The sequence below is a fragment of the Neofelis nebulosa genome, chromosome 7 (genome assembly GCF_028018385.1).
Source record: "Neofelis nebulosa isolate mNeoNeb1 chromosome 7, mNeoNeb1.pri, whole genome shotgun sequence".
Classification (NCBI taxonomy): domain Eukaryota; kingdom Metazoa; phylum Chordata; class Mammalia; order Carnivora; family Felidae; genus Neofelis; species Neofelis nebulosa.
This window is the reverse complement of record NC_080788.1, coordinates 148,485,832-148,494,595: the sequence shown is the minus strand read 5'-3', so window position 1 is coordinate 148,494,595 and position 8,764 is coordinate 148,485,832. Positions and strand designations below refer to the sequence as shown.

General features: G+C 42.2%; 1 pseudogene; it reads left to right on the top strand.

Annotated features, from left to right (window-relative positions):
* The first annotated feature begins 1,497 nt into the window (after window positions 1-1,497).
* On the top strand, window positions 1,498-6,055 carry LOC131518022 (immunoglobulin heavy variable 3-23-like; annotated as a pseudogene).
* The last annotated feature ends 2,709 nt before the right edge of the window (window positions 6,056-8,764 follow it).

Genomic DNA, 8,764 nt, shown 5'->3' with positions numbered 1-8,764 from the left:
TCAACACATGTTCATCATCTAAAAAGAACCCAATTAAAAAGGGACCGAAGGAAATTACCTCCACATGATCATGGCCACTATGAAAAGCCCACACCTGACAGCATATTGAACGGTAAAATGCAGAAGGCTTTCCTGTCAAATCAGGAGCCAGGCAATGATGGTCACCCCTAACATAAGTGTTCCCCATGATAACGTGAAGAATACATATGCCACCTCAAACTATGTCATCTTGTCACACTGCTAATTTGGGTGAAAGTCACTTGAGAAAGAGTCCAAGTACACTCAGACTCTCCATTGTCCCTTGTCAGCAGGATATAAATCTCCCTCCCATGTACCAAGAGGGAAGAACTATCGTTAGAACCAGAATATAGAATACAGGGACAAGAAGGCTATGCAAACAAACCTACTTACTTGGTGACCCCAAACTTAACTCTTGCCAAACCCAATGTTTTTTTTTTGTCTGAAAGACACAAGTGCCACCTGCTTTTTCCTTTCTCTGGGTGTCATGTCATTAGGAAGGCCATGCACTTACAAAATGAAATTTATTCTCTCCTGTAGATAGGTCTTATGTCAATTGAATCCTTACACTGGCTAAATCCCAGAAGAAAAGAAGGGAAAAGCTTACTTCTCCTACCACTGGAAGACGTAACCAGAAAAAAATAGGGAATAAAAAAAATAAAAGACATTTAAATCAGTAAGGAGGAAGGAAAATTACTTGTTTGCAGGTGACATTGATCTTAAACATAACAAAACCCTAGAGATACCACAAAAAATATTAGAACCACTTTTTTTTAAATGAGGAAAAGAGCAGGATGCAAAATGAACAAAGAAAATAAATAAAAACAAACCACCTGTGATTCTACACACCAGCATGAAAATACATGCAAAATAAATAACAAAATTATACAAGTGAAAATGACAGAATAAAGTATTTTGGGTTAAATTTCAAAAAGAATGTAAAATACTTGTAGAGTGAAAATGATCTATGTTGATGAAAGACCTGTAAAAATGCACACAGGACTGCAAATACACCTGTACTCACTGAATACAATTATTCATATTGTCAAAGCACCATCTACACAAACTAAACTACAAGTGCATCCCTAACACTGTTGTTCACTTTTTTTTTTTTAATTTTTTTTTTCAACGTTTTTTATTTATTTTTGGGACAGAGAGAGACAGAGCATGAACGGGGGAGGGGCAGAGAGAGAGGGAGACACAGAATCGGAAACAGGCTCCAGGCTCCGAGCCATCAGCCCAGAGCCTGACGCGGGGCTCGAACTCACGGACCGTGAGATCGTGACCTGGCTGAAGTCGGACGCTTAACTGACTGCACCACCCAGGCGCCCCTGTTGTTCACTTTTAAAGAATCAAATCTAAGACTGGAGCTTGATATATGTGTTAGATCACATGCAAATGGGGTCCTCTCTATGGTGATAAAACCAGCCCATCCCAGACTCCGAAGCTGGGAGAGAAGCCCCAGCCCCTAGAGTCCCAGGTGTTCCCATTCTCTGATCAGGACAGAACAGACACCTCACCATGGAGTTTGTGCTTGGCTGGGTGTTCCTGGTTGCCCTTTTAAAAGGTAATTCATGGTGAATGGGAGACACTGAGTATGTGAGTGGATAAGAGTGAGAAACAGTGGATGTGTGACAGTTTCCTGACCAAGATGTCTGGTGTCTGCAGGTGTCCAGTGTGACGTGCAGCTGACGGAGTCTGGACGAGACCTGGTGCAGCCTGGGGGGTCCCTGAGACTCTCCTGTGTAGCCTCTGGATTCACCTTCAGTAGATATGGAATGAGCTGGGTTCGCCAGGTTCCAGGAAAGGGGTGTAGTGGCTCGCATATATTTATGATGATGGAAGTAGCACGTACTACGCAGACTCAGTAAAGGGCCGACTCCCCATCTCCAGAGACAACTCCAAGAACACGCTCTATCTGCAAATGAACACCCTGAAGGCCGAGGACAAGGCCACATATTACTGTGCAAGAGACAGGGTGAGGGGACCTCTCTGGGAGCCCAGACACAAACCTCCCTGCAGGAGGCGATCAGCACCACCGGGGGGCGCACACTATGCATAATTCTGCTTTGTGTTGCCAGGAGGAGGTGAAGATGGAGGTTACAGGCAGCTTTCCTCTCAGGGTCTGGGGCTTCCTGTCCACACAGCAGTTTCTCCAGGGAGCCTCTCTGGACACAGGATTCTGTGTTTACCTATTACCTGTGTGAATTAGATCATTGTTTTCCTAGGAAATCTACCCTAACATGCACAAAGACACAGTTGTTTGCATTGCTTTCTCCTGTCCCTCAACATGAGTGAATTACAGATTTCCTGAGGCACAATAGCTGAACATTTACATGAGTCCCAGATGCACTCCCTGTGCAGCCAGGACCACAAGCTCCCAGAGCTCCCCATTATCTTCACCCAGCCCATGTCCCAATCAAACAACGTGACACTTCCTTCATGGCACTTCGCTACTCAGGACTTTAAATGAGCGACAACTTTATTCACTTCCTCTAAACAAGAGATAAATCTTCTGCATGTATTAGTCAGGATTCCCTCGAGCAACAGAAACCAAAGCTCATTGGTTTCCATGACAAAATATGTTGAGAAGTCCCATGATCTACACTCACAAGTTGGGGAGCCAGGAAAACCAGTGGTATAAGTCTCGCCTGATTCTGAACTAGTGTCTAGTCTCAGAACCTGCAGAGACTATGATGTAACTCTAAGAACAAGGGCAGGAGGAGACCAATGTTCCAGTTCAAACAAGCACATGGGAAGTAAAAATGAGGGAATTCTTCCTCCCTCTGCGTCGGATTCTACTCAGAACTGTGATGGAATGGGTGATGCCCAGGCAGAAAGAAACCATGGATGGAAATGCCAATCTCTTCTGGAAACTCATCACAGACATACACAGAAACAGTTGTGAATCTGGACACCCCCATAACGCAGTCAAGATGACACATAAAGGTAATCAAGACAAGTCAACATGCTGTAAATATCGAGTTCAAAAACTGAAGATTTAGAAGTCCATGCCATCACTGGGGTGGACCCTGGTGGGCATAGCAGTGCTCCTGTGGGGAAGGAGCCCCGAGCCCATAGGGACTGCTGCGGTTTGAGGATCCCCTGGGTCATATCGGGTGGGAAAGTTACCTTCTTGGAGTGCATTTGGGAGACAGGGCATTGCCTCTCATGGGGCAGGAGAGCTGACAGAAACCATTGCACTGCCCTGGTCATTAGCATAGAAGCCTCTGCCGAGAGCAGCTAACTGAACGCGCCCTTCTTGTTCTTCCTCACCATGAACTCCAAGCTCCTAGTGTTCATGCAACTGCCCTTCTGGGATAACCAGCTCCAACCACATCACAGCAACACACTGTCCCGAAGGATCAGTGGGGTCCCTGTCACATTGAGTTCAACAATTTGGTGTATTCAAACCCAGCTAGAGCTCCTGAGATAAAACATAAGAGCCCTAAACTGCCAGGTGTGCCAATGGATTGGACAAAGGCAGGGTGAAGGCCGGGTTCTGAAGGAAGCCTGGGACCCATGAGTACAGATTGTTGTCTCTATGTGAGGGCTTCCTGAACAGGGGTGGCTGGAAACTCCAACTGCAGGGACTAGAGAAGGAGCTGATGCCAATATTTCCTCCCACCAATTATCATGGACAGAATTCAGTGAGCAGCACAACACCCCCCAGTAGATACTGAGCCACTGACACCAAGACATACCCACCTTTCCTTCCTCAGGTGCTTCCTTACTAGGGAAAGAGTGCCTACAACCCAGATCACCATTGCACCCCTCCCTCCAAAGACCACCATATACCCCCACAGGCACCAAGTCTACTGACCATAGAGTGAGGCATTGCTTCACCTCTAGGGGAAATAGGAATTAGCCTCTTTTAATAAGGAGACCAAACTCACCTAGATAAAACTCACAACACTATGGACAAAGTTGAAAAACTCTCCCCTGGAGGCAAGGAGAACTCTGCAGAGGACTGACCTGAGGGACAGAGCAGCCAATACAAGACAGCACAGTGCACACAGCACATGCAAGAAATGCTTCCAGAATGTCAGGTTGTTAACAGTATGTAAACATTTCTCAAAAAAGACACTACTCTAGAAGCAGAAAACATAACAGGATTTTCCTAAAACACTTAAGAAAGAGGAGACATGGGCATACAGAGTGATAGAGGAATTCATGCCAAAAGAAAAAACCATAAAAGGACATTGCCAGGGATATAATTAAAACACATATAAATAATAAGACTCAAACAGAATTTAATACCTATCATAAGGAAACAGAACTTTTAAAAACTATCATAAGAATACTAGCTATGCTTGAGAAAGCCTAGAAGACATGAGGATACCCTGACTACAGATGGAAAAGACCTAAAACCAGGTCAGGCTGAAACTTTTAAAATGCTGTAACCAAGATGTGAACCTGATTGGATATAATGAACTCATGGCAGAAAGAAGCAGAGGAATGAGTAAGTGCCATGGAAGATAAAATTTTGTGAGAAATGAAGCAGGAAAGAAGAGGAAAATTAAAATATTGCATCACATACTTATACTTAGGGAATCCGCAACTCCATAAAGTGTAATAAAATTCTTTTCAAAGGAGTCCCAGAAGAAGAAGAGAGGGAGAAAAAGGGGAGAAGTTTTGTCTGAGTGCATTAGAGTGGAAAATTTCCACTAAATGGTCAAGGAAACAGACGTCCACATCTATGAGTCACAGAGAACTCCCATTAAAATTAGAAAAAAAAGCAGGCCGACACTGAGACATAACATAGTAAAATTCACAAAATACACACATTAAAAAAACCCTATAAGCATGAAGACAGAAGAGTTTGCTAACGAATACGGGAAGATAAAAAAAGACTATGGCAGAAGTGTCCACAGAAACCTGCAGGAAAGAAGGGAGTGGCATAATATCCTCACATGTTCAATTGAAAATCAGGCAGTCAATGGGGGAGGAGACAAGATGGCGGAACAACGTGGAAGATTTTTGTGTGTCTCGCGTCCATGGAATACAGCCAGACCAACACTAAACCATCCTACACACCTAGAAAACTGATTGAGGATTAACACAACAATCTGCACAACCTGAACCACAGAATTCAACAAGTACATGGCGTGGAGAGGGGACCTTGGGGAGCACGAAGCTGCAGGAATGGAGGTGCTTTTGCAGGCGGAGAGAGGACAGAGACTGGGGAGTGGGGGAGAAAACAGGAAAAGCAACCCTCCCCAAAAGCAGCTGGAGAAAACGTGGAAAATTGGAAACAGCCACAGGGACTCAACTAAAAAGGGAGAAAGGAGAGTATGTAAATTCCACTAAGACTGTAAACAAGGAGAGTGCAAAGGCTGCAACTCCACAGCTCGATACCTGGAGGTGCTCTGGTGGGAAGGGAGAATCCCAGGAACAGAGTGGGGCCGGGATGTTCTCTGGCCACACGGGGAGAGGCAGTTGCACTGCTGGAAGGACATTTGGAGGAGACTGCCAAAGCCCTCTGGTCCCAGCAGACCCCGGAAAACGGCCACATTCGCTGGTGCTGGAACAAGGTCGTTTAGGGTGAAGCCTGGTGCCAGACGTGTGTTGTGATTGTCCATAATCCACGAAACGCTGCTGCTACAATCTCTCGTGAACTTTTTCTGGGGTGGGCTGGCACCTGGCCACAGTCTCGGGGCACCGACAACAGGGTCCAGCAAGCGTTCCTAGCTGCAGCCGATATTCGGCCATTGCTCATTCGGACATTGCTTGGTGAGACCCTCCCACAGAGGGGCAGAACAGGTCAAAGCTGTGGTCCTTTGGATATAAGGGACCGGGGAAAACAGCCGCGTCTGTGACAAAACTTGGGAGAGAGGTGTGGCCTGGGGCCTGGTCACGGAGAGTGAAGGAGCGAGAAGTGGACAAGGGCTGAAGACAGAGGATGGGTGCGCGATTGCTGATCCAGGAGAACAGACTGGGTACCTGAGTGCCGCCATTTTCACTTCTCCAGCGCATGTGCATTCGCACCTACAAGCACCGCAACAATCCACCCCAGGAGCCTAAAAGCGCCATCTAGTGGAGAGCGGAGCCATTACACTGAGCCCCACCCAACTGGGCCAACAGGGCTCTTCAGGAACACAAGTCTCACTGCCGCTTACTTTATGGACTATAAAGAGCTACATAGACTGACATCTAGGGAATAACGAAGTAATTTCAGTCCTACTTCAATCTGTTAGCAGGTTCATCGAGTCAATTTTCTTTCTTTTTTTTCTTTTTCTCTTTTACACTTCTTTTCTTTTTCTTGAATGCAGAAACAGAAAAAATTATTTTTATTATCAATTATTATTAAAAATATTTTTCTTTAATTTTTATTACTATATTTTTTACATTTCTGTAATTTTTTTTCAAATTCTATTTTACTTCCATCATTTTCTTTTACTCTACTTCAGTGTATTCCCGTTTTCAAATTTCTAAACAGTTTCCTTTTTACTTTTTCTTTCTTTTTCTTTTTTTCTCTTCTTCGTTTCTGTAGTTTTTCTGGAATACAGAATGTGAAAAAACTTCATTTTATTATCAATTTTTATTAAAAATATTTTTCTTTAATTTTTTTACTATATTGATTGCTTTTATGTAAATTTTTTCAAATTCTATTTTACTTCCATCATTTTATTTTAGTCTACTACGGTGTATTCACTTCTTGAATTTTCAAATGATTTCCTTTTTTTCCTTTTTGTATCTTTTCTCTCTTTTTTGTTTCCTCTCTTTTTTCTAGAATACAGAAAAAGAAAAAAATCACATTTATTTTTAATTTTTTTTTATATTTTTCTTTATTTTTTCTACTATATTCTTTACTTTTCTGTATATTTTTTCAAACTCTATTTTACTCCCATCATCTCATTTTAGTCTACTTCAGTGTATTCATTTTTTCAAATTCTCAGATTATTTCCTTTTTTTTCCTCCCCCTCCCATTTTTTTCTCTAATCTGTCAAACCACTTTCAACACCCAGACCAAAACACACCTAGGATCTAGCATATTCCATTCAATTTGTGTGTGTGTGTGTGTGTTTAATTTTTAATTTTAATATTTCTGTAATTTTATCTTTTAATTTCAATTTTGCGACCTCATTAATTCCTTTTCTCCCTTCAAAATGACAAAACGAAGGAATTCACCCCAAAAGAAAGACCACGAAGAAACGACAGCCAGGGATTTAACCAACACAGAGACAAGCAAGATGTCTGAACCCGAATTTAGAATCACAATAATAAGAATACTAGCTGCAGTCAAAAATAGATTAGAATCCTTTTCTGCAGAGATAAAAGAAGTAAAAAATAGCCAGAATGAAATTTAAAATGCTATAACTGAGCTGCAATCACAGTTGGATGCAGCGGTGGCACGGATGGATGAGGCAGAACAGAGAATCAGGGTTATAGAGGACAACCTTATAGAGAATAATGAAGCAGAAAAAAAGAGGGAGATTAAGGCAAAAGAGCAAGATTTAAGAATTACAGAAATCAGTGACTCATTAAAAAGGAAAAACATGAGAATCATAGGGGTCCCAGAAGTGGAAGAGAGAAATAGGGGTGGAAGGGTTATGTGAGCAAATCACAGCGGAAAACTTTCCTAACCTGGGCAAAGACACAGACATCAAAATCCAGGAAGCACGGAGGACTCCCATTAGACTCAACCAAAACCGACCATCAACAAGGCACATCATAGTCAAATTGACAAAGTACTCAGGCAAGGAGAGAATCATAAAACCAACAGGGAAACAAAGTCCATAACTTACAAGGGAAGACAGATCAGGTTTAGCAGACCTATCCACAGAAAGTTGGCAGGCCACAAAGGAGTGGCGGGATGTATTCAGTGTGCTAAATCAGAAAAATATGCAGCCAAGAATTCTGTATCCAGCAAGGATGTCATTCAAAATAGAAGGCGAGATAAAAAGATTCCCATACAAACAAAAATTAAATGAGTTTGTGACCACTAAACCAGCCCTGAAAGAAATTTTAAGGGGGAATCTCTGAGGGGAGAAAACATGAAAATATATCTGTATAAATAAATAAATACCAAAATCAACAAAGGTTAGAAAGACCAAAGAACACCACCATAAACTCCAACTCTACAAGCATCATAATAGCAATAAACTCCTATCTTTCAGTACTCACTCTAAACGTCAATGGACTCAATGCCCCAATCAAAAGACATAGGGTAACAGAATGGAGAAGAAAACAAGATCCATCTATATGCTTTTTACAAGAGACCCACTTTAGACCTAAAGATGCCTCCAGATTGAAAATAAGGGGATGGAGAACCATCTATCATGCTAATGTTCAACAAAAGAAAGCCAGAGTAGCCATATTGATATCAGACAATCTATCCACCAAGAAGACCTAACAATCGTAAACATTTATGCGCCAACTGTGAGAGCACCCAAATATAGAAATCAATTAATCACAAACATAAGGAAACTCATCGATAAGAATACCATAATGGTAGGAGACTTCAACACCCCATTCACAACAATGAACAGATCACCTGATCAAAAAATCAACAAGAAAACAATGGCTTTCAATGACACACTGGACCAGAAGGACTTAACAAATATATTCAGAACATTTCATACTAAAGCAACACAATATGCACTCTTCTACAGTGCACATGGATCTTTCTCCAGAATAGACCATATACTGGGACACAAATCAGCCCTAAGTAAGTACACAAAGATCGAGATCATACCATGCATATTTTCAGACCACAATGCCATGAACTCAAAATCTACCAAAG